Source organism: Bos taurus, chromosome 3, assembly GCF_002263795.3.
Source record: "Bos taurus isolate L1 Dominette 01449 registration number 42190680 breed Hereford chromosome 3, ARS-UCD2.0, whole genome shotgun sequence".
In the NCBI taxonomy this organism is placed as follows: domain Eukaryota; kingdom Metazoa; phylum Chordata; class Mammalia; order Artiodactyla; family Bovidae; genus Bos; species Bos taurus.
The window spans coordinates 96,182,322-96,207,550 of NC_037330.1; positions in this window are offsets into that span (position 1 = coordinate 96,182,322).

Consider the following 25,229-nt stretch of genomic DNA (forward strand, 5'->3'; position numbering starts at 1 on the left):
CCTGCTGATGCTGGAAAAGATTGAAGGCAGGAGGAGAAGGGGATGACAGAGGATGAGATGGTTGGATGGCATCACTGACTCGGTGGACATGGGTTTGAGCAAGCTCTGGGAGTTGATGATGGACAGGGATGACTGGTGTGCTGCCGTGCATGAAGTTGCAAAGAGCTGGACAAGACTGAGAGACTGAACTGACTGACTGACTACGAGTTCCTGATAAGTGAAAATGAGTAGTGCAGAAAGGCAGGGGAAGGGGGTATGGGAAGGAAGGAAGGGTGGGGAAGGTTAGATTTTTTTCAAGGACCAGTGTCTGTAGGCATGTGACTTTCATTTATCCCTTATAACTATCAGACAGGCCAAACTATCACCATTTTGAACAGGAGGAAATGGAAAGGCAGGTTGATGTACAGAACCTCTGACTGAGCTTGGCCTCTGCCATTTTCCACTGATCTCAGCACCAGAATCCTCCAACTGCCTCCAATGGACAGATTTTCTTACAATCTCTACCTGCCTAATGCCCAAATATCAATCTCAGAATCCCAATGCTGTGCTTTCCATGCTGGGACCCCAAATGCCAGGTTTTTACATGACTCTTAAAACAAACAGCTGAGTCTGTTGGGCACTGAGGTTCCCCACCTATTCTTCTGCAGGTGGCCTTAGCCAGTAGCTGCGTTTTCCTGCACATGGCTTCATCCATGTCACCCAAGGTAGCATGCACTGAAAACACACACCCACCTCTCCAGTCCACTCTAACTACAAAAAGGGTGAGAAAGAAGTTTTTAAGAAGCCAACACTTGAGAAAATGCTGAAATTCAAAGTTTAAAAGACATATATCAAAACTTGTGTTTTCTTCATTGCAATTAGAAACTATGAAGGTTACTTAGAATCTAAAAGGTAACTTACAAGGTCACAATGTCTTATCTCTTTAACTTAATTCAGCCAGTTTTTAAGAATATGCGTTAGGTACCCTCCTCTCTATTCCTATTTCCTCCCCTGTTTCCTTTTCACTTTTGCAGCACTTTTCATGCTGTAATGATGGGTTTATAGGTCTTTCTTTCCCACTATGTTGAGGGCTCTGCAAGGCCACAGATCTTGTCTAATTCTCCTCTTGATCCCAGTGTCTGACAGTGGGCCAGATAATCCTTAGAGAGCTGGTTGGTTTTCAGGGTGGCTCATAGTCACAGAGCTTTGCTGTGGACTCCTCAAGCTTTGCTTTAGGTCAACATCATCAGCTATTAAATAGAGCTGTGGTTGCACCCTGCTTGCTTCCACCCTGTCTAGGAACCAAATATAGTCATCTGAATGGATCTGAAGCATCACTGCAGCTCGCCAAGATTTAACTGATTAGTCTACTGAATAGCATTTGGAGAACAAGGTCTGTAGGAGGATGTGAGAGGTGCTCATTGGTATGTGGGTGGGTTTTCTTTCTTGTTTCCTGGTTTCTAGAGCCTTGAGTGATCCAAGGAGCCTGTCCATCCTCAGAGATGGTTAACACTATGAAAGTAGTGTTACCACTCTGCTAACACCTGCAGACCAGGGACAGGGTTTCTTTTATTTCAAGAATTTATGAGGTGGGGGGATAGGAGGGAGGCTCAAGATGGAGGGAATATATATATATACATACATATATATATATATATATAATTATGACTAATTATCATTGTTGTATGGGAGAAACCAACACTGTAAACATTATAAAACAATTATCCTCCAATTAAATTTTTTTTAAATGAGCTAATACATTCATTAAAAAAAGAACTTTATGAGGCACAAGGTCACACATTTTTAGACCTCATACTTTGTCCGAGGTTGCAATGTTAAATATTTGCTTCCAATTTTGACATCAGCTGGATCCACTGGTGTGAGGATACCAAATCTGTGGTGGGGAGGATGAGAAGCTCAGAATTTCATTATAGATGCAAGTGGAAGAGTTGGTCTACAGAGAGAAGGGATGACCTCCTAAAAGAATTCTATGATTCAGATGTTTTATACAAACGTTAATTAATAACTCAGCATGGCAGGGAAGACAAAACAAGCACAAGTGTTAATGCTGTTCAGGTATATGTGTGTTTATCTTTAATTAAGTGATTTCAGGGGCCCAGCAGTGAGTCCAGAGCATAGCAAAGAACTCTGGCTGCAGTGACATCATGACGCTAAAGTATCCTTTACTCCTGGTTTAATGGAAGACAGGCCAGCTGCCACCCACCAGTGAGCCAGGACATTGCCAGTTAAAAAAAGTGCTATTTCTTACCAGTCAAAAAAAAAAAAAGCTATTTCTTATAAATAAAGCAAGTGCTCTGAAGCATTCACAACTCAAATCCACAAAAGGAACCCAGGGCATCAAAGAAACCATCAGAACAATTTTTTCTAAAACATGGACCATGGCACTTCCCTGGAGGTCCAGTGGTTAAGATGCCATGCTTCTACTGCAGAGGGCGTGGATTCTATCCCTAGTTGGGGACTTAAGATCCTGCATGCCGCATGGCATGGCCAAAAACAGAACACAAAAACAGAGAAATAAAAACCCACAGATCATTCTCAATGAGCTTGTAATTTTCAGGTCTGCTGGGTCTAAGAACCAGAATGTAGTAAGACAATAAAACTTGTATATTAGTCAGCTTGGACTATCATAACAAAAGATCATAGACCGTGTGATTTAAACAACAGCAATTTATTTTCTCACAGTTCTGGAAGTTGGAACACCTTAGATCAAAGTGTCATGGGTTCTGATGATAGTGATTTTCCTGGCTCATAGATGCAAACACTTTCATGTTAGCTGTGGACTCACATGGCAGAGAAAGGGAAAGATCTCTCTCTTCCTCAGCTTATAAGGCCACTGGTCCTACTGAATTAGGACTCTACATTTATGACTTCATTTAACCTCAGTTGGGCTTCCCTGATGGCTCACACGATAAAGAATCTGCCTGTAGGGCAGGAGACCTGGGTTCGATCCCTGGTTGGGGAAGATCCTCTGGAGAACGGAATGGCTACCCATTCTGGTATTCTTGCCTGGAGAATGCCATGGACAGAGGAGCCTGGTGGGCTATGGTCCATGGGGTTGCAAAGAGTTGGACACGACTGAATGACTAACATTTTTAACCTCAAATACCTCCTAAAACCCCCATCTTTAAATACAGTCTCAGTGGGTGTTAGAACTTCAACATATAAATTTTAGACATAATTTTAGACATTATTTAGTCTATAGTAAGTTTTATGTAGAAAAGTCAGCCTCTACTTCAGGTGGTTACAATTTACGTCACATCACTAAGGTAAAACTCACAAAAATAAAAATGTATCTGTCCTCAGTGGGTCATTTTAGCAAAGAATTTTAAAAATAGAAGCTATATGTATTCTGTTTGTTGTTCATTGCCAAAGCTGTAAAATATACTTCTCTGGAGATTGTGAGAAAAGAAGCAATAGAAAGTCCTGGCGTGGAAGACATGAACACCAAGCATCTTTACTCTGTAATTAAGTAGCTCTGTCTAGTTAGTAACATCTTGGCTAAATTCCTAACCCTCTCTGTGTCTCTGTTTCCTTATTATACCAAGCTGGTTTAAATAAGAAAACACGTTAATTTAAAATAAATCATATTTCAGAGTCCCATTTCTGGGTGGCTCTTTTGGGGATCCAAATCAGCATGGTGATTAGGAAAAGAATCTTCTGCTCCAACAAGGTCTTTCTAAGGAAAATAATGGATGATAAAATAAATATCCTTAGAGTGTGGGCTCATTTTCTTTAGTTTTAAGGCAATAAGATAACTGATTTTCCCACCCTTTTCCTTGGTACCAGCACTCTCCCTTTGAAAATACAGGTCAGAACAATCAGTGTGTGTGAGCTCAGTTGCTCAGTCATGTCCCACTCTTTGCGACCCCATGGACTACAGCCTGCTGGGCTCCCCTGTCCATGGTATTTTCCAGGCAAGGATACTGAGTGAGTTGCCATTTCCTGCTCCAGGGGATCTTCCTGACTCAAGGATCAAACCTGCCTTTGGGGGTCTCTCCCTTTAGATGATGAATAGCCAAGGCCAGGGGGTGACTTGAGGTGCTCAGAATGAAGGACCAGCCTTGGATCTGTGGAGCTCCTGACACCACAGCAGCCCCCAGCCCTCTAGGATAATACACAACCTCCCGTCCGTGAAAAACAAGCAACAAAGGAACACTGGCAGCAATCTAATTATCTGGGGCGGCATGGGTCGGGGGAGGCGGGGGGCAAGTGCACGTCACTTCTGGGACAGCAGGAGGGAGGGGTGGTAGAGCTCACAGCAAGAAGAGCTCTGAAAATGTATCTCTTACATAGAATTCAGGTTTCTGGCTTAAACACATTAATTCCATTGCAGAGAGTCACTGAACAATTTCCCAAGGATTCCCAAGATCTCTTAAGCCATAAAAAGCATCCTTATTATGTTAGTATGCTAAAGGGTTCCTCTGCATACTATTCCAGGAGATAGCAGGGAGAGCACAAAAAAAGCTGAATGATTCCAAGGAACTAAACAAAGAAATACCTCTAGAGCTTATCTGGACATACCTCTTTTTGAAATCTATTTTTTTTCAAAGCCAAATTGGAAAAAAAGTTTACACCAATTTCGGGGAAGGTACTACAGAACCAGGTATTTACAGCTCAAACAATTTCAATGTTCCTTTATACAACTAAAAAGCACCTTCTAAACCAGACATATTCATCAAAGCATAAAATAAGAATAAAATATGAGTAACCATTTATCCAATCTGGGATTTTTCTAAGTTTAAAAGCAACTAACAAGGAAAAAAATTGACAGAATGGACTACATGTAAATTTAAAATCTTAATAAGACTAAAACAGTAAAAATTATAAGAAACATAAGATGGAGAAACATTTGCCACAGATATAAAACAGGATTACTGCTTTTACTATTTAAAGTACTCACATAAATATATTACAAAAGACATCAACATAGACTCAGACAAAACATGTGAACAGTTACCCAGAAGAGGGCTTAAAATTGGCTAACAAACATTTGGAAAATATTGGGTTGGCCAAAAGGTTATTTTGATTTTTTCCCTTAAGGTGTTAACCTCATGACTAGTTTAAAACACACATACATGAAAACAACACTGATAAGGGCAGGTCTCCGGTTTTATCTCCCCCTCACTGCTCACTTGAAAAAGAGGCTTGCAGGAACAAATCCAGTCAGGTTCAGGAGATTTTTATTGGCTCACAGTCTCAGAGAGTAAAGTTTTTACTATGCCATGCATTAAATATTATCAGTTTTTAAAGTCTTTGTTAATGTGATACAATGAATAAAAATAGTAGCTTATCTGTTAAGGAGATGATATCGAAATGACATTCGGAGAGGTCTATTCCAGCAACAATAGTCTTCTTTTGCTCACCATTCTGATGCAGATGTAGGGAAAAGGGAAAGGGGGCAACCCTGTTTTTAGGTTCTGGCTGCCCGTAGGTCCAGAAAAAGGAACCCTCTGCAAGGTCCAGCCCAGGTTACCAGGGCTGAAGAGGGGGCCCAGTTGTGCACCTCTGCTTGCCATCACTCTCTGCACTTACACATCTCTGTGTGACCTGATAGGAAAATGGACCGAGAAAAGGATTCTGGTGTTCTTGAAACTCTGGCCACGTGTCAATGTATATCATCCCCTTATCAAGTGAGATTCCTTTATTCATTCAACAAAAATGTCTGGGTATCTATAATGTGCAGGCATCATTTGAGTCACCTATCAAAAAAGCTAATACTTTTTTTTTTTATTTCACTTTATTTTAAAACCACTTTACTGAGGGGATGGTTTCACAGATGTATACTTAGCTAAGACTTTTGAAACTGATCACACTAGCAAGGGGGCAGTGTGACTGGTACCCTTATGTGGAACTTATGTGGAACTGAAGCGACTTAGCACACACACATGCACGTGTATACAAATGAGTTCAGTATAGAGTCATGTTAGGCCCATACTAGGCTAGATCTACAAAGATGAAGGTGACATGAGGATACAATACAAAGCCAAATAAAGTAAACCGATAGTAACTTGTAACAGGTGCTATGAAGGAAACCCACAAGGGCTAAGAAAGAGAACAGGACCTATCTGAGACAGACGTTCAGGAAAAACCAACATATTTAAGCTCGGATCTAAAGGATGAGAAAAAAAACTAACCATTTGAGAGCTGAGACACGAACAGCTAATGCAGAGGGAGTGGCTGGTGCAAAGGTCCTGAGGCAGGAACACTCCAGGCTTTTCCCAGGAACACACAGGTCAGTATGGCTGGAATGTGACATCCATTTTTTTTTTAAATACTTATAAGACACTTAAAAAAATTTTTTTTCACAGAATGTCACTTAAGAAATATTTTACCAGGATGATTGAGGATAGATCACAATGATGGAGGAAGAACTTGGGACAACTAAGGGATGGAAGCATTTCAAACCTCAGTTCATCAGATTTGTCCTCTGCATGAGATCTTGAAACCTGGCAGACAGGTATGAGATGAAGTCAGAGAGGAAGGCAGAGCTAGATTATATAGGAAAAACACTTATACCCTTATGTTAAGTGAAAATAGGAAGGTCAAAAATTCTGTTCACAGTATGATCTCAGGCATGAAAATATGCATAAAAATGACTTGGAAGGAACATACTAGAATGTTAACAGTGATTACATGGGCGAGGCACATGCACAAAGCATTAGCTTTGGAACTAGGGAAAAAAATAAAACACTATTTCCAGGCTACAGTACCTGCCACTCAGAAGGATAGTTATTTAACCTTTCTAAGACTTAGCTACCAAATCTACAAAGTTAGGATTATCTTACCTATCTCACAACAGTGGCTGACACACAGTAAGCACACCTTACTCAGAGAGCAGTTTTAAAATTATTACTACCATTATTCTTGGATGAGAGGATTATGGTTGATTCATCTTTATGCAGAGACACAGTTTCGATCCCTGGGTTGGAAAGATCCCCTGGAGAAGGAATGGCTACTCACTCCAGTTTTCTTGCTTGGAGAATTCCATGGACAGAAAAGCCCGGCAGGCTACAGTCCATGGGGTCACAAAGAGTCAGACATGACTGAACAACTAACACTTTCATCTTCTTTATACACAGTTTTATATTTTCCTAATTTTAAACAATTGAACATGTTTCTTTCATAGTCAGAAAAACAGAAATTTAATTTTTTAAAATGTTTTGATGACTAAAGGAAAATGAACTATATTGTGTTAAATGCTTTCCCATTGCAACAAATGCATTTCCACTGGCATACAAGGCATTCAAGGCAGCCTCAAACATTGAGGGCAATGCAACATTTATAAGGGACCTTTAGCAATAAAGGTTCAGCTATGCAAACATGCAGAGACTCACAATTAACTTGAAATATCAAACAACTTGCTATTGACCTTTTAGGAGTGCCAACAATGCCTCAGGTTCTCCACAACATACAAAATTAAGAAATATGGCTGCCCAGTTTGGTCCTTAAACAAGCTTCAGAAATCTCTTAAAAAAAACACAGTAAGCATACTTCTCTTTGCTTAAATGCAACCGATTTTTAGATTTTCCAAAAACTGGGAAGATGTTAGTAGCAGTGCCCTGGACAAATTCTTGATTTGCTAATTTACTTTCTTGAAAATGGAGTTTTCAACTAAAATTCTATGTTTAATGAGAAAGAAACTAACTGATGGACCTAGAAAAGGCTGATGAACATTGGTGCCCATCTGCAGGTAGTTAGAGATATTATTCATCCAGAGAAAGCAAGCAGTGAGCTTTGGAGTCAGACACACCTGGATTCAACTTACAGTTTCAAACTTGGTGACTCTGGACAACTTAAATGGTTACATTATCTCTTTAAGTTTCCAGTTCTCTCACCTGTGAACTACTTTGCTGGGTTAGTGATAATGTACCTAAAAAGCCTTGTAGATTACCTGGCACCTAGTATGCGCTCAAGAAATGGTCAGTCTGTTCAGTCTGGTCACTCAATTGTGTCAAACTCTTTGTGACCCCATGGACTGAAGCACTCAAGGCTTCTCTGTCCATCACCAAATCCTGGAGCTTGCTCAAACTCATGTCCATTGAGTCAGTGATGCCATCCAACCATCTCATCCTCTGTCATCCCCTTCTCTTCTTGCCTTCAATCTTTCTCTGCATCAGAGTCTTTTCCAATGAGTTAGTCCTTTGCATCAGGTGGCCAAAGTATTGGTGCTTCAGCTTCAGCATCAGTCCTTCCAATGAAAATTCAGGACTTCTTTCCTTTAGGATTAACTACTTTGATCTCCTTGTAGTCCAAGGGACTCTTAAGAGTCTTCTCCAACACCACAGTTAAAAAGCATCAATTCTTCAGCACTCAGCCTTCTTAATGATCCAACTCTCACATCCTTACATGACTACTGGAAAAACCACAGCTTTGACTAGATGGACCTTTGTTGGCAAAGTAATGTCTTTGCTTTTTAATATGCTTTCTAGGTTGGTCACAGCTTTTCTTCCAAGGAGTAAGAGTCTTTTGATTTCATGGCTACAGTCACCATCTGCAGTGATTTTGGAGCCCAAGAAAATAGTCTGTCACTGTTTCCATTGTTTCCCCATCTATTTGCCATGAAGTGATGGGACCAGATGACATGATCTTAGCTTTCTGAATGTTGAGTTTTAGGCCAGCTTTATCACTCTGCCCTTTCACTTTCATCAAGAGGCTCTTTAGTTCCTCTTCTCTTTTTGCCATAAGGGTTGTGTTATCTTCATAGCTGAGAACCAAGGTGAGTCAGAACCAAGATGGCAGAGTAGAAGGATGTGTGTTCTCATCTTCTACAAGAACTCTAAAATTGCAACTAACCGCTAAACAACCATTGACAGGAGAATGTTGGATCCCACCAAAAAAAAAAAAAAAAAAAAACCCCAATATCTAAGGGCAAAGGAGAAGCCTCAGGAAGATGGTAGGAGGGGCAAAATCATGTTAGAATCAAACCCCATACCCACCAGAGATGCTCGGAGAGCTCAAACAAAACCTTGTATGCACCAGGACCCAAGAAATGGTAGTTGGTATTATTCTCTACGGGAAGTTATTTTCCTAGCCAGTGCCTTTCATCTTTCCCCTTCAAAAATGCCCAAATCTTGGGTAACCTCTTTCAAATGGCTGGCTCTTCCTGTGGTTCACTTGGCGCAGGGCACGGAGCATAGGTTGGTCCATAAATATGAGTAAGCAGGTACAAAGGTAAATAGATAGACAGGTAGACAGGAGGGTGGGTACAAAGAAAGGGAGGAAGAGAGGAAGGGAGTTAGGGAAACTGTCCCATACTTATAGATCAAACACTAATTCTAACTAGCAATCCCATGTACAGAAATGAGCACTACAATGTCTTTCAAGCCAAAAATCAGGGCATGAGGTCTAAAAAGTACACTATATGGGATGACGGGTCAGAATATCATGACTTCTACACAAAGTTGCCCTAGTTATGGAAAAGCATATACATGAGTCTACAAAACCCCTCTCCACTGAAAGATATGTGGGGTCTCATCCATTAGAATCACAACAGGGTACTCACTAAAATTCATATTCCTAAGGCTCTGACCCAGACTCGCTGAATCAGATCTGAATTAGAAGCTCAGAAATCAGTGTTTTAACATAGCTCAGCAGATGATTCTTGGCATGGCTAGAGCCACTGGTCTAGGGGAAATAGAATCTGAAGTGTTCTTGCTTAATAGCGCTTCCTTCAGCTTGTGAAGATATGCTAGTGAAAGCTGGTGTGCATCTGCACTTAGATCCACCAGTGACCTCTCTTAACCACACATGGCCTTTCTCCATGTGCTGTTCATTAACCTTCACACTGGATATTCTAATGTTCTCAAGAAACCATCTGATCTACCAGAGACAAACTGAATTCCATGTGAGGCAAGTCTCGCTATACTCTAATTCTTTAAAAATCTGTAATTACCTACATATGGCAGGTTGAATACACAGAACAATGAACAATCCAGAACACTGTTCTCTCAACCTGGGGAACAAGGTTTGTTTTTATCTATCATCTCTGGGCTCTTCTAGCACCTCCACAAGAGGGCAGTCAGGGGAAAGTTTTACTGTCAGAACACCTTTCCTTAGAAGCTCTTCTAATCTTTGAATCAAAAGATGGTTCTTGGTTCTTCTTAAAACCAAGAACAAAATCAAATATCAGACATATTATGTCACACTTTTAGACATATACATAATTGAGTTCTGACTCTACAGAACATAAGTTTTAACTAAAAGGGCTTTGCATATAACTTGTTTCATTCTCCCTCCACCCTCATCCTCTCACTTCTCTGTCAGGTCCATGAATTAATTTCTTTCCCATTCAGTGGCTCACAATTTGGAAGCAATGGCAATACAGAGTGGAAAGTGTTGTGGCATTGTGGGGAAGCCAGGGAAGGCTGCTCGGTGGACATGACATTTGAACTGAGACCTCAAGAATGCATAATAGTGAGAAGGTTTCTGGGGAAAGGAAATGGCATGGATATAAAAGATCCTGATATATACAGAGAACTAAAAGAGCTTTCCTATGACTTTAGATGTTATGGCAGAGATGCTAGGGAGCTACAGAAGATATTTGGCAGGGAAGTGACAGTGAGATTTGTGTTAGAAATATATTCGCATGAGTGCATGTTTGAGAGAAATCATGTAATGAAATTCGTAGAATAACTGCCTAAGCAATCTGTGTGTGTGTGTGTGTGCGCGCGAAATCAAGAATGTATTACACCTTTGAACTCCCATACACAGTTCTTCCTATAAGCAGCTGGTCCCTGGAATTGACTCAGAGCTGTTCAATATTCTTGATCTCTGCAACATTCATCTTCCATACTGACGGTTTTTGCCAAGGTGTTCTCATGTCTGAGCCCTGTAAGCTGACAGAATTGACTCCAGGGTCAGTACAAAGTTGGGAATGCTAGAGCCAGCACTCAATGATGTTTAATTAACCTCACTGGTAGGAATAATGCTAGCAATATTTAAAAACTGTACCAGGACTTAGAATTTCTCTGAGCCTATATGGGATATAAAGTGTGAAGATAGATAGATAGTTAAGAAAGTGCTTCCAGCTGCTCTAACCATCCCGGATTAAGGTCAGAGTTCAGAATAGTCATTTCAGAGGAAAGGAAATCAAATCAAACCAACCCTAGAGGTTTAAAAATAAGATAGTATAAGCACTTTTAAGACAAGATTAATAACAAAGAGAGAGGGGAAAGGGTGTCTTTGGGGAAGTGAGAGGAATAAAAACAAGGGTTTATGCTGACTTCCTGATTCTGAGACCCTACTCTAAGAAAATAGACTAAACTAAGTTGAAGAAATATTTACTGATTCCCTAATACATATAAATATAAATAGTAATTATATATTAATACATTATTATGTATGTATACATAGTACATATATTATACATTTATACACATATAATTACTATTATATATATTATATATAATATTAACTAAAACCTTATATTTGCTTAGCACTTTTGAGTATGCTTTTGTATGTATCAGCTTTCCAATGACCCTGGAAGTTGCTTCTGCTGTTGAGGCTGTGATAAGCCACCCAGATCTTCCCTCAGGACTGAAGGACTCAGTCCCATAGATAGCCCTCAGCTGACTGAAGAGAGTTGTCTCTCCCAAGGTCATGACCCCTTCTTGGGGCACCTCACATCCAGTGACTGGTTAATATGAAGACCTCATATGACCTGGGACTCTTATTCTGACTTAGGACAGTTTTGAAGGGCTATCTCAAGAGATCCTCTTGGGGTTGCCTGAGGCCTTTATTAAGACTGTACTGGAAACCCACTTCTCCCCCTGCCTGATCCTGATCCTCTCTCCTCCCCTCCTTTTCCCTCCCTGGCAATGATCCCAAGAGTACTCCCTAGTAAACCTCCTGCATACTAGTCTATATCTGAGAGTCTGCTTTCTAGGTAATCTAACCTGTGACAATTATTATCCCAGTTTTGAAGATGGCAAACCAAACATCTCAGACAGTAAACTGATTGCCTGAATTCACCACCTGGTGAGATAGACACAAGCAGAACTCAGACCCAGCAGATGTCACTCAATGGATACCAGTGTGCAAGTGTGGCAGGGGATGAAAAGATGAATAAAGGCCCAACCCTTTTAAGCTTACAAAGGAGTGAGTAACACAAACACAGTCATAACCTGCATGGTGACCAACACAGGATCCTATGTCAGGCATGAGAATGGAGCATAGAGAGTGATGTCAGCAGGATGTGTGATTTGTACAGGGAGGGTCTTGAAGACATGCCAGAGAGACTGCAAGGAACACAGGCACCTTCCTTCTTTCACTTGCCCTAACTCCACAACCTAGAAAAGCAGATCAGCAAGAAAGCACGTCTATAAGGGGGACAATGCTGACAGATGGCCTGTAGAATGCCTACCCCAGTTCCACTCATGTAGCAACCTCTACACCATACAGCAGGGTCAGAAGAGTACTACTTTTATTGGCATGTAATGGTCAGCTGCTATATAACACAGGGAGCCCAACCTGGCACTCTGTGATGATCTAGAGGGGTAGGCTGGGAGCAGGGAGGAAGGCTCAAGATGGAGAGGATATATAGATAATTATGACATTTGTGTTGTTGTATGGCAGAAAGCAACACAACGTGGTAAAGCAATTATCCTCCAATTAAAAAAAAAGAGTACTACTGGCTTTGGAGTTGAGCCTCTGTTGCCTTTACTCAGTTCCAGTTCCTCTGGTACTTACTACCTGGCAAGTAAGCTTCGATTTTGACATCTGTAAAATGGGCTTCCCTGATAGCTCAGTTGATAAAGAATCCACCTGCAATGAAGAAGACCCTGGTTTGATTCCTGGGTCAGGAAGATCCACTGGAGAAGGGATAGGCTACCCGCTCCAGCATTCTTGAGCTTCCCTGTGGCTCAGCTGGTAAAGAATCCACCTGCAATGCAGGAGACCTGGGTTTGATCCCTGGGTTGGGAAGATCCCCTGGAGAAGGGAAAGGCTACACAGTCCAGTATTCTGGCCTGGAGAATTCCATGGATAGTCCATGGGGTCACAAAGAGTTGGACACAACTGAGCAACTTTCACTTTTTGTAAAACAGACCACCTCACTAGAAGGATTGTTAAGGGAACTACTTGTAAAACACTCATTACACAGCTTGGCATATGGTAGACTAGGGGTCAAAAACTGATGGTGGCTGAGCAGTGTTTTATAAATTCTCAGATTTCAGTGTCTTTAAGTTAAGAGGTTTTTTGGGTAGTCATGTATGGATGTGAGAGTTGGGCCATAAAGAAAGATGAGCACCGAAGAACTGATGCTTTCAAATTGTGGTAGGGGAGAAGAGTCTTGAGAGTCCCTTGGACAGCAAGGAGAGCAAACCAGTCAATCCTAATGGAAAACTAAGAGGACACTCTCTAGGTCTCCACATATCCTATTACTTCTTCCAGCTCATCCTTGGCTGCTTCACATACTGATGTTACCTGATGGGCCCTGGAAGGCATGTGAGTTTGTCTTTGTGTAATCACTGTCATCACAACCACCACTAATAACACCACTAACACCACTAACACTAATACATAATTAATATGTATCGATTTACATACAATTGCTACATATATACATGAGTTCAGTTCAGTCGCTCAGTCGTGTCTGATTCTTTGGCACCCCATGAGCTGCAGCACACCAGTCCTCCCTGTCCATCACCAACTCCCGGAGTCCACCCAAACCCATGTCCATTGAGTCGGTGATGCCATCCAACCATCTCATCCTCTGTCACCCTCTTCTCCTCCTGCCCTCAATCTTTCCCAGCATCAGGATGTTTTCAAATGAGTCAGCTCTTCACATCAGGTAGCCAAAGTATTGCAGTTTCAACTTCAACATCAGTCCTTCCAATGAACACCCAGGACTGATTTCCTTAAGATGGACTGGTTGGATCTCCTTGCAGTCCAAGGGACTCTCAAGAGTCTTCTCCAACATCACAGTTCAAAAGCATCAATTCTTCAGTGCTCAGCTTTCTTTATAATCCAACTCTCACATCCATACATGATCACTGGAAAAACCATAGCCTTGACTAGATGGACCTTTGTTGACAAAGTAATGTCTCTGCTTTTGAATATGCTGTCTAGGTTGGTCATAACTTTCCTTCCAAGGAGTAAGTGTCTTTTAATTTCACAGCTGCAGTCCCCATCTGCAGTGATTTTGGAGTCCCCCAAAATAAAGTCAGACGCTATTTTCACTGTTTCCCCATCTATTTGCCATGAAGTGATGGGACCAGATGCCATGATCTTCATTTTCTGAATGTTGAGCTTTAAGCCAACTTTTTCACTCTCCTCTTTCACCCTCATCAAGAGGCTCTTTAGTTCTTCTGCTACAGTGGGCAGGAATCCCTTAGAAGAAATGGAGTAACCATCATAGTCAACAAAAGAGTCCAAAATGCAGTACTTGGATTCAATCTCAAAAACGACAGAATGATCTGTATTTGTTTCCAAGGCAAACCACTCAATATCATGGTAATCCAAGTCTATGCCCCGACCAGTAATGCTGAAGAAGTTGAATGGTTCTATGAAGACCTACAAGACCTTCTAGAACTAACACCCCCAAAAGATGTTGTTTCATTATAGGGGACTGGAATGCAAAAGTAGGAAGTCAAGAAACACCTGGAGTAACAGGCAAATTTGGCCTTGGAGTACAGAATGAAGCAGGGCAAAGCCTAATAGAATTCTGCCAAGAGAACACACTGCTCATAGAAAAACCCCTCTTGCAGCAACACAAGAGAAGACTCTACACATGGACATCACCAGATGGTCAATACTGAAATCAGATTGATTATATTCTTTTCAGCCAAAAATGGAGAAGCTCTATAAAGTCAGCAAAAACAAGACCAGGAGCTGACTGTGGCTCAGATCATGAACTCCCTATTGCCAAATTCAGACTTAAATTGAAGAAAGTAGGGAAAACCACTAGACCATTCAGGTATGACCTAAATCAAATCCCTTGTGACTATACAGTGGAAGTGAGAAATAGATTTAAGGGACTAAATCTGATAGACAGAATGCCTGATAAGCTATGGATGGAGGTTCGTGACATTGTACAGGAGACACGGATCAAGACCATCCCCAAGAAAAAGAAATGCAAAAAAACAAAATGGCTCTCTGAGGAGGCCTTATTAATAGCTGTGAAAAGAAGAGAAGTGAAAAGCAAAGGAGAAAAGGAAACAAATACCCATTTGAATGCAGAGTTCCAAAGAATAGCAAGGAGAGATAAGAAAGCCTTCCTCAGTGTTCAATGCAAAGAAATAGAGGAAAACAATAGAATGGGAAAGACTAGAGATCTCTTCAAGAAAATTAGAGATACCAAGGGAACATTTCATGCAAAGATGGGCTCAATAAGGGACAGGAATGGTATGGACCTAACAGAAGCAGAAGATATTAAGAAGAGGTGGCAAGAATACACAGAAGAACTGCACACAAAAAAATATTCATGACCCAGATAATTATGACGGTGTGATCACTCACACTCACCTAGAGCCAGACATCCTGGAATGTGAAGTCAAGTGGGCCTTAAGAAGCATCACTACGAACAAAGCTAGAGGAGGTGATGGAATTCCAGTTGAGCTATTTCAAATCCCGAAAGACGATGCTGTGGAAGTGCTGCACTCAATATGCCAGCAAATTTGGAAAACTCAGCAGTGGCCACAGGACTGGAAAAGGTCAGTTTTCATTCCAATTCCAAAGAAAGGCAAAGCCAAAGAATGCTCAAACGACTGCACAATTGCACTCATCTCACACGCTATTAAAGTAATGCTCAAAATTCTCCAAGCCAGGCTTCAGTAATACGTGAACTGTGAACTTCCAGATGTTCAAGCTGGATTTAGAAAAGGCAGAGGAACCAGAGATCAAATTGCCAACATCTGCTGGATCATGGAAAAAGCAAGAGAGTTCCAGAAAAACATCTATTTCTGCTTTATTGACTATGCCAAAGCCTTTGACTGTATGGATCACAATAAACTGTGAAAAATTCTGAAAGAGATGGGAATACCAGACCACCTGACCTGCCTCTTGAGAAACGTGTATGCAGGTCAGGAAGCAACAGTTAGAACTGGACATGGAACAACAGACTGGTTCCAAATTGGGAAAGGAGTACGTCAAGGCTATATATTGTCACCCTGCTTATTTAACTTATATGTAGAGTACATCATGAGAAACGCTGGGCTGGAGGAAGCACAAGCTGGAATCGAGACTGCCGGGAGAAATATCAATAACATATATACATAGTATATATTAATATTTATATACTAAATGCAAGCTCTATTCTAAGCACTTTATAGATATTATCCTAAATCACAGAAGAGAAAATCAAGGCACAGAGTAGTTAACTACTGACTCCTTGCAGCCAGTGAAAGAGTTGGGATGCAAATCACAGCAGATTAGCATGTCATAGTGCAGGCAGTCTGGGAGCAGTAACAGTTATAGAGGTGGATCCCTCCAAGGCATAAAAGGGGTGATAAGGTCATTGTGAGAATTAAATGAGATAAAATAAGTTTAACAGAACTTATATAAAATAAGTTTAACAGTAACTGGTATTTGTAAAGCATTAGATAAAGCCATTATCATTAAAGAATATATTTCAGTTCAGTTCAGTTCAGTCGCTCAGTCGTGTCTGACTCTTTGTGACCCCATGAACTCCAGCACGCCAGGCCTCCCTGTCCATCACCAACTCCTGGAGTTTACCCAAACCTAGTCCATTGAGTTGGTAATGCCATCCAACCATCTTATCCTCTGTTGTCCCCTTCTCCTCCTGCCCTCAATCTTTCCCAGCATCAGGGTCTTTTCAAATGAGTCAGTTCTTCCCATCAGGTGGCCAAAGTATTGGAGTTTCAGCTTCAACATCAGTCCTTCCAATGAACACCCAGGACTGATCTCCTTAAGATGGACTGGTTGGATCTCCTTGCAGTCCAAGGGACTCTCAAGAGAATACATTTAGATTTGAATAAATAGTGGTATTATCTTATATCCATACAGGGCTTTAAATCTCACATAGCATTTCCATAACAAGCATGGAAAATGTGGTGGTTAAATCATACGTCAACTTGACTGGGCTACATGGTACCCAGATATTTGACCAAACATTATTCTAGGTATGGTTGAGGATCTTTTGGATGAGATTAACATTTGAATCAGTATACTTACTAAAGGAGATTGCTTTTCTCAGTGTGGCTGGGCCTCATCCAATCAGTTGAAACCAGAACAGAACAAAAAGACCAACCTTCTTTGAATAAAAGGGAACTTCTGCCTGATTGCATTGAGCTGGGACAGCAGTTCTTTCCTGTCTTAGAACTTCAGCTGAAACATCTTCCTGGGTCTTGAGCCTGCAGGCATTCAGACTGGAATTACACCATCAGCTCCCCTGGTTCTCAGGCCTTTAGACTCATACTGGAACCATACCATGGACTCTCCTGGGTTTCCAGCTTGCTGACTGTGTATTTTAGGCCTTGTCAGCCTCCATAATTATTGATATATGAGCCAATTCTTATACATACAAGCATACATGATATTCATTCTGTTTCTCTGGAGAACCATGACTAATTCACTAATATAGGAAGTATTCTCACCTTTCCCATCTTACAGATGAGGAACTGAGGTTCAGAGAGGTTGAATGACTTGCACAGTTTTTTTTTTTTTTTTTACATATTATCTCCTTGTCCTTCATCCCCAGGATTTCCTGAATCCTTTAGATTGTACTTTCATTTATTTAACAACCACTTATCAACTGACTCATTGGAAAAGACTCTGATGCTGGGAGGGATTGGGGGCAAGAGGGGAAGGGGACGACAGAGGATGAGATGGCTGGATGGCATCACTGACTCGATGGACGTGAGTCTGGGTGAACTCCGGGAGTTGGTGACGGACAGGGAGGCCTGGCGTGCTGCGATTCATGGGGTCGCAAAGAGTCGGATACGACTGAGCAACTGATCTGATCTGATCTGATCTATCAAGTAACTGTTATGAGCCAGGCATTGTATCCCTAAATAATTTTCAAGTCCCCCCTCCCTCTCTATCCTACCCCTTCTGTCTCTACACTGCACAGCATCTCTTATAGCCATGACTGTCCAGATAATAGCTCACAGTCATGTTCACATGGTCCTTGGAAGATGTCTGGAAAGCAATTGGAGACAAAGAAGTCCTACCTGGAAATCAAGAGCTTGTACCCAGTTAGATCTCTACCTTTCTAAGCATGAAAGGTCTTTGGTATCCATGGTCTGTCTAGTTTGGTTATGCTTACCATTATATTCAGACACAGCTGCTGCTATTTTCCTCATTTATAAAGCCACTAGATCCCAAACCCCCAGTGGATGACCAAAAATTTACAGTGTATATTAATTTTTCATACATGTATATGTATTCGCTAAAAGGTAAGGAGTTGTTTTGTCCTTGCTTCATCTTTCATAAATTTCTCATGTATATTATTGATTTTGCATTGAAATAGTTTTGCAATGCACTTTAGCTAGAATCCTTATTTAGCATCATGCAGGCCACAACACCTAGTAAAAATGATTTCTCACAAAAAGAGGGACATTGGTTTTTGTTACTTTGCTTAAAAAAATCAATAAAGCATTTGTGCCTATTTTAGAGATTAAAATAGCTTTTGTCTCACAATTAGGGTAAGCTTATCTTTTTTAACAATATTAAGAGATTCTGTTAAATATCCTTGCTCTCATACCCAAAGTTTCTAAGTTTCTTAAAAGTTTAAGGATAAAAAGGAGGTGAAAGAATGAAATGTGAAATTAAGGGCCCTGAGTTTATATTCCAACTTCATTGCTTACTCAGAAGGACTTGGAGAATATTTCTTTCTCTATAAAGGTGGAGTAATGCTTTCCAGCTCCAGGTGTTGTGAGTCTTGAGGGAGGCTGTCTGAGCAAAGGACTGAGTTGAATTCAGACCAAAAGAACTTATACCTTCTAGTACCATAGAGGCATTCAGGTAAGACACCTTCTATCTTATAGCTCAAAATATATATCAGGGCATCATCCAAAAAGAGGGGATTTAAAATTTTCATCTTAATAACCATTAACTGAGATGGACATTGGGGATGGATGGCAGTTAAAGGTGAGTAAGATTTGTCTCACCTCCTAAAGAGTTTAATCTAGCAGAGACAACAAACCACCTTAGAGAGTGATGACTCAGTAAGGCTCTGGGGTCAAATGACTTCGTTTGACCTCTCAACTCCTCCACTTTCTAGCTGGGGTACTTTAGGAAAATCATTTCATCTTTGGAAAGCTCAGTTTCCTTATCTGAAAAATGAATGAAGACAACAGTAGTTTCTTCTAGTGTTGTAGAAGGATTTAGATAAAGGATTGAGCACAATGTCTGACACTAGCAGGTACTCAATCAATCTCTGTATCAAGATTATTATTTATGTCATTCCCAAGGGAAGCCGTCATAGCTCAGTTAGTAAAGAATCTACCTGCAATGCAGGAGACCCCAGTTCAATTCCTGGGTTGGGAAGATCCGCTACATAGGCTACCCACTCCAGTATTCTTGGGCTTCCCTTGTGGCTCAGCTGGTAAAAAATCCACCTGCAATGCGGGAGACCCGGGTTCAATCCCTGGGTTGGGAAAATCCCCTGGAGAAGGGAAAGGCTACCCACTCCAGTATTCTGGCCTAGAGAATTCCATGGACTGTATAGTCAATGGGGTCACAAAGAGCTGGACACGACTGAGCAACTTTCACTTTTCACATTCATATTGGGATACAAAAGACATCTATGAATTATTCAGGCTACAGTTTATTTTTCTTGCTACTGGCATTTTGGGCATCCTTCACATGATGGGCAGGAATTCAATGGGGGAAGAAAACTGAATCTTGCATGGGCTAAGATTAGGTTTGGGCACTTGTCCATCTGCCTATTCATTTATTCATTCACTTCAGGACTTGCATTCATTTCTGTTTCTAGACTCCATATTCCTACTATGCTCAAGGGACTTCCCATGCTTAATAAGTGCAAACGGGGAGCAGAAAACAATCCAACAGTTTGTTTAAAGTTTGTTTAAATTCAAGAAAAGCTAGTCATTAACACCAGACATCCAAATCTTTACAAATGTTTCAAATCACTTTTAAGTGTTTTAATAATTTTAATATAAATAATAGGTATCATTCGTTGAGTACCTATTGGGTGCCAAGCACTTTATATGCATTTATATCAATTTATGTGAGTGGTACTCAACATATGCTGTTATCAGATATATTTTCTCAATAGTTTTACAACAGCCTTATGTGGTAGGCAGTCCCTCCCCATCTCCTTTCCCCAGTTATGGACCTCATTTTACATGTAAGGAATCTGAAGTGCAGAGGAGGTAGAAGGACTTGAATGAGGTCACACTATCAGTACAAGGCATTTAGCACTCATTGCCTATCCGGTTTGGTTACAGTCTCCGTCATATTCAGACAAAAATGTTGGTGTTCTCTTATCCGCTCAACTCCAGTTCTTCCCATCCTACATTAGCTGCCTCTCTAAAAATCAGTTTCCAATGATTTCTACAGAAAAGTCCGTCCCATATTCCACAGGAAGATATATCCACAGCAAGCCTTGACTTGACTCTGAGTCTCTTAATCAAATGTCAAATAAAATTTTATTAGTTAAATTAATAAAAATAAAAGATGCATAACCCAGGCTGTTCTAGGAGCCAACCTTGCTCACCAGTACCCAGCAGCCACCACAGATGAGCCTCAAGCTATTCCAGGGGCCAGCCTCACCCACCAGCATACTGTAGACAGGTCCAGAAGCCTTTCTAGGGGAACAACCCTGCCCACTAGGGCATCACAGCAGCAGTGCAGCCCTGCCACAACACGAGGCACTCATAGCTTTGTAGGGGCTCCTGGCTCTGGTGGTCATGCAGGATTGTGCTTTTGAACCCCATAAGATATCTCCTACATTAGACCACTCCTTCAAGACTGGGAGGAGTAGCTTATTTATCTAATTCATTCAAATATACTAAGACTTGAGCCCTAGGAGACAGAGGAATACACTGCAATCCTAAGAACAAAACAAAATCTCAGAAAAAGAGCTAAATGAAATGGATATAAGCAGCTTGCCCAATAAAGAGTTAAAAGGAATAGTCATAAAGATTCTCACTGAACTTGGGAGTAGAATGGATGAACACAGCAAAAACTTTGCAACAGGGAGATAGAAAATATAAGAAAATATCAAACAGAATTCATAACTGAATTGAAAAACTAGAAGGGTAAAACAAGATTGGATGAAGTAAAATGAACAAGCAAACTGGAAGACAAAACAATGGAGGTCAACCAGACAGAAGACAAAAATGAAAAAAAATTTTTTTGAGTGAGGATATCTTAAGGAAGCTTTAAGACTGCATCAAGTGCAATAACATCTATATCATAGAAGTTCCAGAATGAGAAGAAAGAGAGAAAGGGTCAGAATAATAATTTAAAGACATAGTGGCTGAAAACTCTAATTTGGGGAAGGAAACAAATATCCAGGTCCAGGAAGCCCAGAAAGTTCTAAATAAGATGAACCCAAAGAGAAACCCATGATGACACATTATAATTAAAATGGTGAAAGTCAAGGATAAAGAGAGAATCCTAAAAGCAGCAAAGGAAAACCAATTTGTTACTTACAAAAGAAATTCCATATTCCAGATTTTTCAGCAGAAACCTTAAAGGCCAAAAGGGAGTGACACAATATATTCAAAGTGATAAAAAGAAAAAAACAAAACAAAACAACTCTCCCAACCAAGAATTCTATATCCAGCAAGATTATCTTTCAGAATTGAAGGAGATAAAAGAGTTTTATAGATAAGCAAAAGTGAAATGATCCTATAAGAAATGGTAAGGGATTTCTTTAAACTAAAAAATGGCACTAATTAATATAAAGAAAATTCATTAAAGTAAAAATATCACTGGAAATGGTAAAGGTTGATAAATCACATAAAGTAAGGATGAAGATTAAAATACAAAAGTAGTAAAATTAACTAAAATTTCAATAATGAGTTAAAGACTATGTAAAATAAGAGAATATAAAATATATAATCGAAGTATAAAACATGGGGAGGTGGGGAGTAAAAAGATATAGCTTTGGAATATGTTCAAATTTAAGTTGCTATCAAAAAATATTGTTATTTACATAGGATGTTACATGTAAAACTCATGGTAACAACAAGAAAAAAAGCTTACAGTAAAAGCACAAAAGAAAATAAGAAATGAAACTAAACATAACACTAAAGAAAACCACCAAAATGCAAGAGAAAAGAGCAACAGAAGAGAGGAATGACAAATAGCCAGAAAGCTGAACAAAATGGCAGAAAATATATACCTATTAATAATTACTCTATATAGAGTGATTGATGGCTTTTTTTTTTTAAAACAATTCATATGCTGCCTGTAAATGACTGACTTCAGAAGCAAGGATGCACACAGTCAAAAGATGAAGGACTGGAGAAAGATATCCTATGCAAATAGACATGAAAATAAAGCTGGAGTAGTTATACTCGTGACAGACAAAACAGACTTTAAAACAAAGACTAGAACAGAAGAAGGGCATTACATAATGGTAGAGGGGTCAATCAAGCAGAAAGACATAAAATTTATGAATGTACATGCATCCTATACAGGAGCACCAAGATATACAGAGCAAATATTAACAGATTTAAAGAGAAAAACCGAAAGGAATATGCCAATAGCAGAGGACTATAACACACTTACATCAGCAGACAGATCATCCAGGTAGAAAATACATAAGGGAATAGTAGACTTAAATGACACATTAAATCAGATTCACTTAATGGATATATATGGAACATTTCATCAAAAATCAGCAAAATACTTATTCTTCTTAAGTGCACATGGTATATTCTCCAGATAGATAAAAAAACAAGTCTCAATAAATTCAAGAAGAGTGAAATCATATCAAGCATATTCCCCAACCGTAATGGTACAAAACCAGAAATCAGTCGTAAGACAAAAAGGGTAAAACAAAACATGGAGCTTAAACAACACGCTTCTGAATAACCAATAGGTCTTCATCAGAATCAAAGAAGAAATTTTTTAAAAATCTAGAGATAAATGTGAACAGAAATATGACATATAATGGAGAAAGGAGAGCCTCTTTAATAAATAGTGTTGAAAAAACTGGAGAGCCAAAAGCAAAACAATGAAACCAGGCCACTATCTTATACTGTTTACAAATATTAACTCAGAATGGAGTAAAGACTTGAATATAAGATCTGAACAATAAAATTCCTAGAAGAAAATATAGCTAGTAAGTTCCTTGACATAGGTCTTAGTGATGTTTTTGTGTACCTGACTCAAAAAAAGATGGAAAGCAAAACCAAAAATAAACAGATGGGACTACAACAAACTAAAAAGCTTCTGCACAGTGGAGGAAACTATCATTAGAATGAAAAAGCAACCTACTGAATGGAAGACCATATTTTCAAAATCATATATCTGATAAGGGCTCAATACCCAAAATACATAAAGAATTCATACAACTCAACAACAAAAAACACAAACGACCCAATTAAAAAATGGGTAGAGAATTCAAATAGACATTTTTCTGAAGAAGATACACAGATGGTCCATAGGCATACGAAAAAAGTTTAACGTTATCAGAATACAAAATAAAAAACACAAAAAGATGTCACCTTATACCTGTTAAAATGGCTGCCATAAAAAAGACATGAAATAGCAAATAAGGAAATGGAGAAAAGGGAACCCTTATACAGTGTTTGTGGGATGGTAAATTGGTGTAACCACTGTGTAAAGTAGTATGCAGATTCCTCAAAAAATTAAAAATAGAATTATAATATGACCCAGCTATTCCACTTCTGGGTATCTACTCAAAGAACACCAAAACACTAATTCAAAAAGATAAATGTACCCCTATGTTCACTACAGCATTGTTTATAATAGTCAAGATAGAGAAGTAACCTAAGTGTCCATCAATGGATAAATGGATAAGATCACACACACACACACACACACACGTATATATATACAGAATGGGATACTACTCATTCATAAAAAAGAATTAAATCTTGCTGTTTTGACAACATGGATGGAACTTGAGGGTATTATGTTAAGTGAAATAAGTAAGATGGAGAAAGATACATACTATAAGATTTCAATCATGTGGAATCTAAAAACAAAAACAACAAACAAATGAAATATAGTAAAAACAAACTCATAGATGAAGAGAACTGATTAGTGGTTACCAGAGGACAAGGGATTGGGAGTGGGTGAAGGGGGACCTATATGGTGATGGATGGTAACTAGACTTGTGATGGTGATCACTCTGTAGTGTACACTGATGCTGTTTTATAATGCTACACACTTTAAACTTACATCATGATCATCATCACTATCATAAATAAAAATATGTGTAATCCAAGAAAAAAGCTGTTACAAAACTGAAATTAAGATTTATATTTATTCCTCAAGGAATGAATAATACCAGGCATGTTTATATCCTTAGCAAGAAATACTGTTTGAGTACTTACAGTGTACCAAGCACCACTTGGAGATAAAGAAACAAGATGAAGTCATCAACCTCTTGGAACTTACATTTAAATGAGGAGAAAACAAACAAGCAGTAAAAAACAAAATAGTTTAAGTAAGCAGTATAAGGAAAATAATACAGGATAAAGGGGACAGACAGAACAGGGAGGGAAGGAGACCTCTTCTGGACCGAGGGTCAGAAGGTTGTCTGAGGAGGGGTCATTTGAGCAAAGGCCTGAGCCAAGTGAAGGAGGAAGCCATCTGAGAGTTGGAGGTATGAGTAGAGCAGGAAGACCCCAAGGCAGGAGCCAGCTGAAATGAGCATCCTGAAATGAGACAAGATGGCTGGAGCAGGGCTGGATTTGGGTGGTCTGAGAGACAGGCTGAGATCAGATAATACTGGCTGTTGCAGGCCACAGTTAGGAATATGGGTCTTGTTATTCCACCAACAGTCCTACGGAGTATGTGGTATTTACAGGAAAAACTTGAGATCTAAAACAATAATATAACTTTCTGCCCTTTTGAAATCTCACCAGTTAGTGGTAGAAGTCTCAAATTCTATATTCTTGCCAACAAATGAAAAGTCAGGTAAGAGGAAAGTGAAAATAATGGGGAAGAAAGTCCCATGGAAGAGACCATGAATTTTTCTTCCAGGAACTGCTCTTAATAGTGTTAAATGAGTAGAAATCTAAATGAGGAAATAGGGAAACAAATGCAGTGTTCAGTCCTCTCTGGCCATTGCAGTTGTAGGATATCTCCTGAAAACTAGAGAT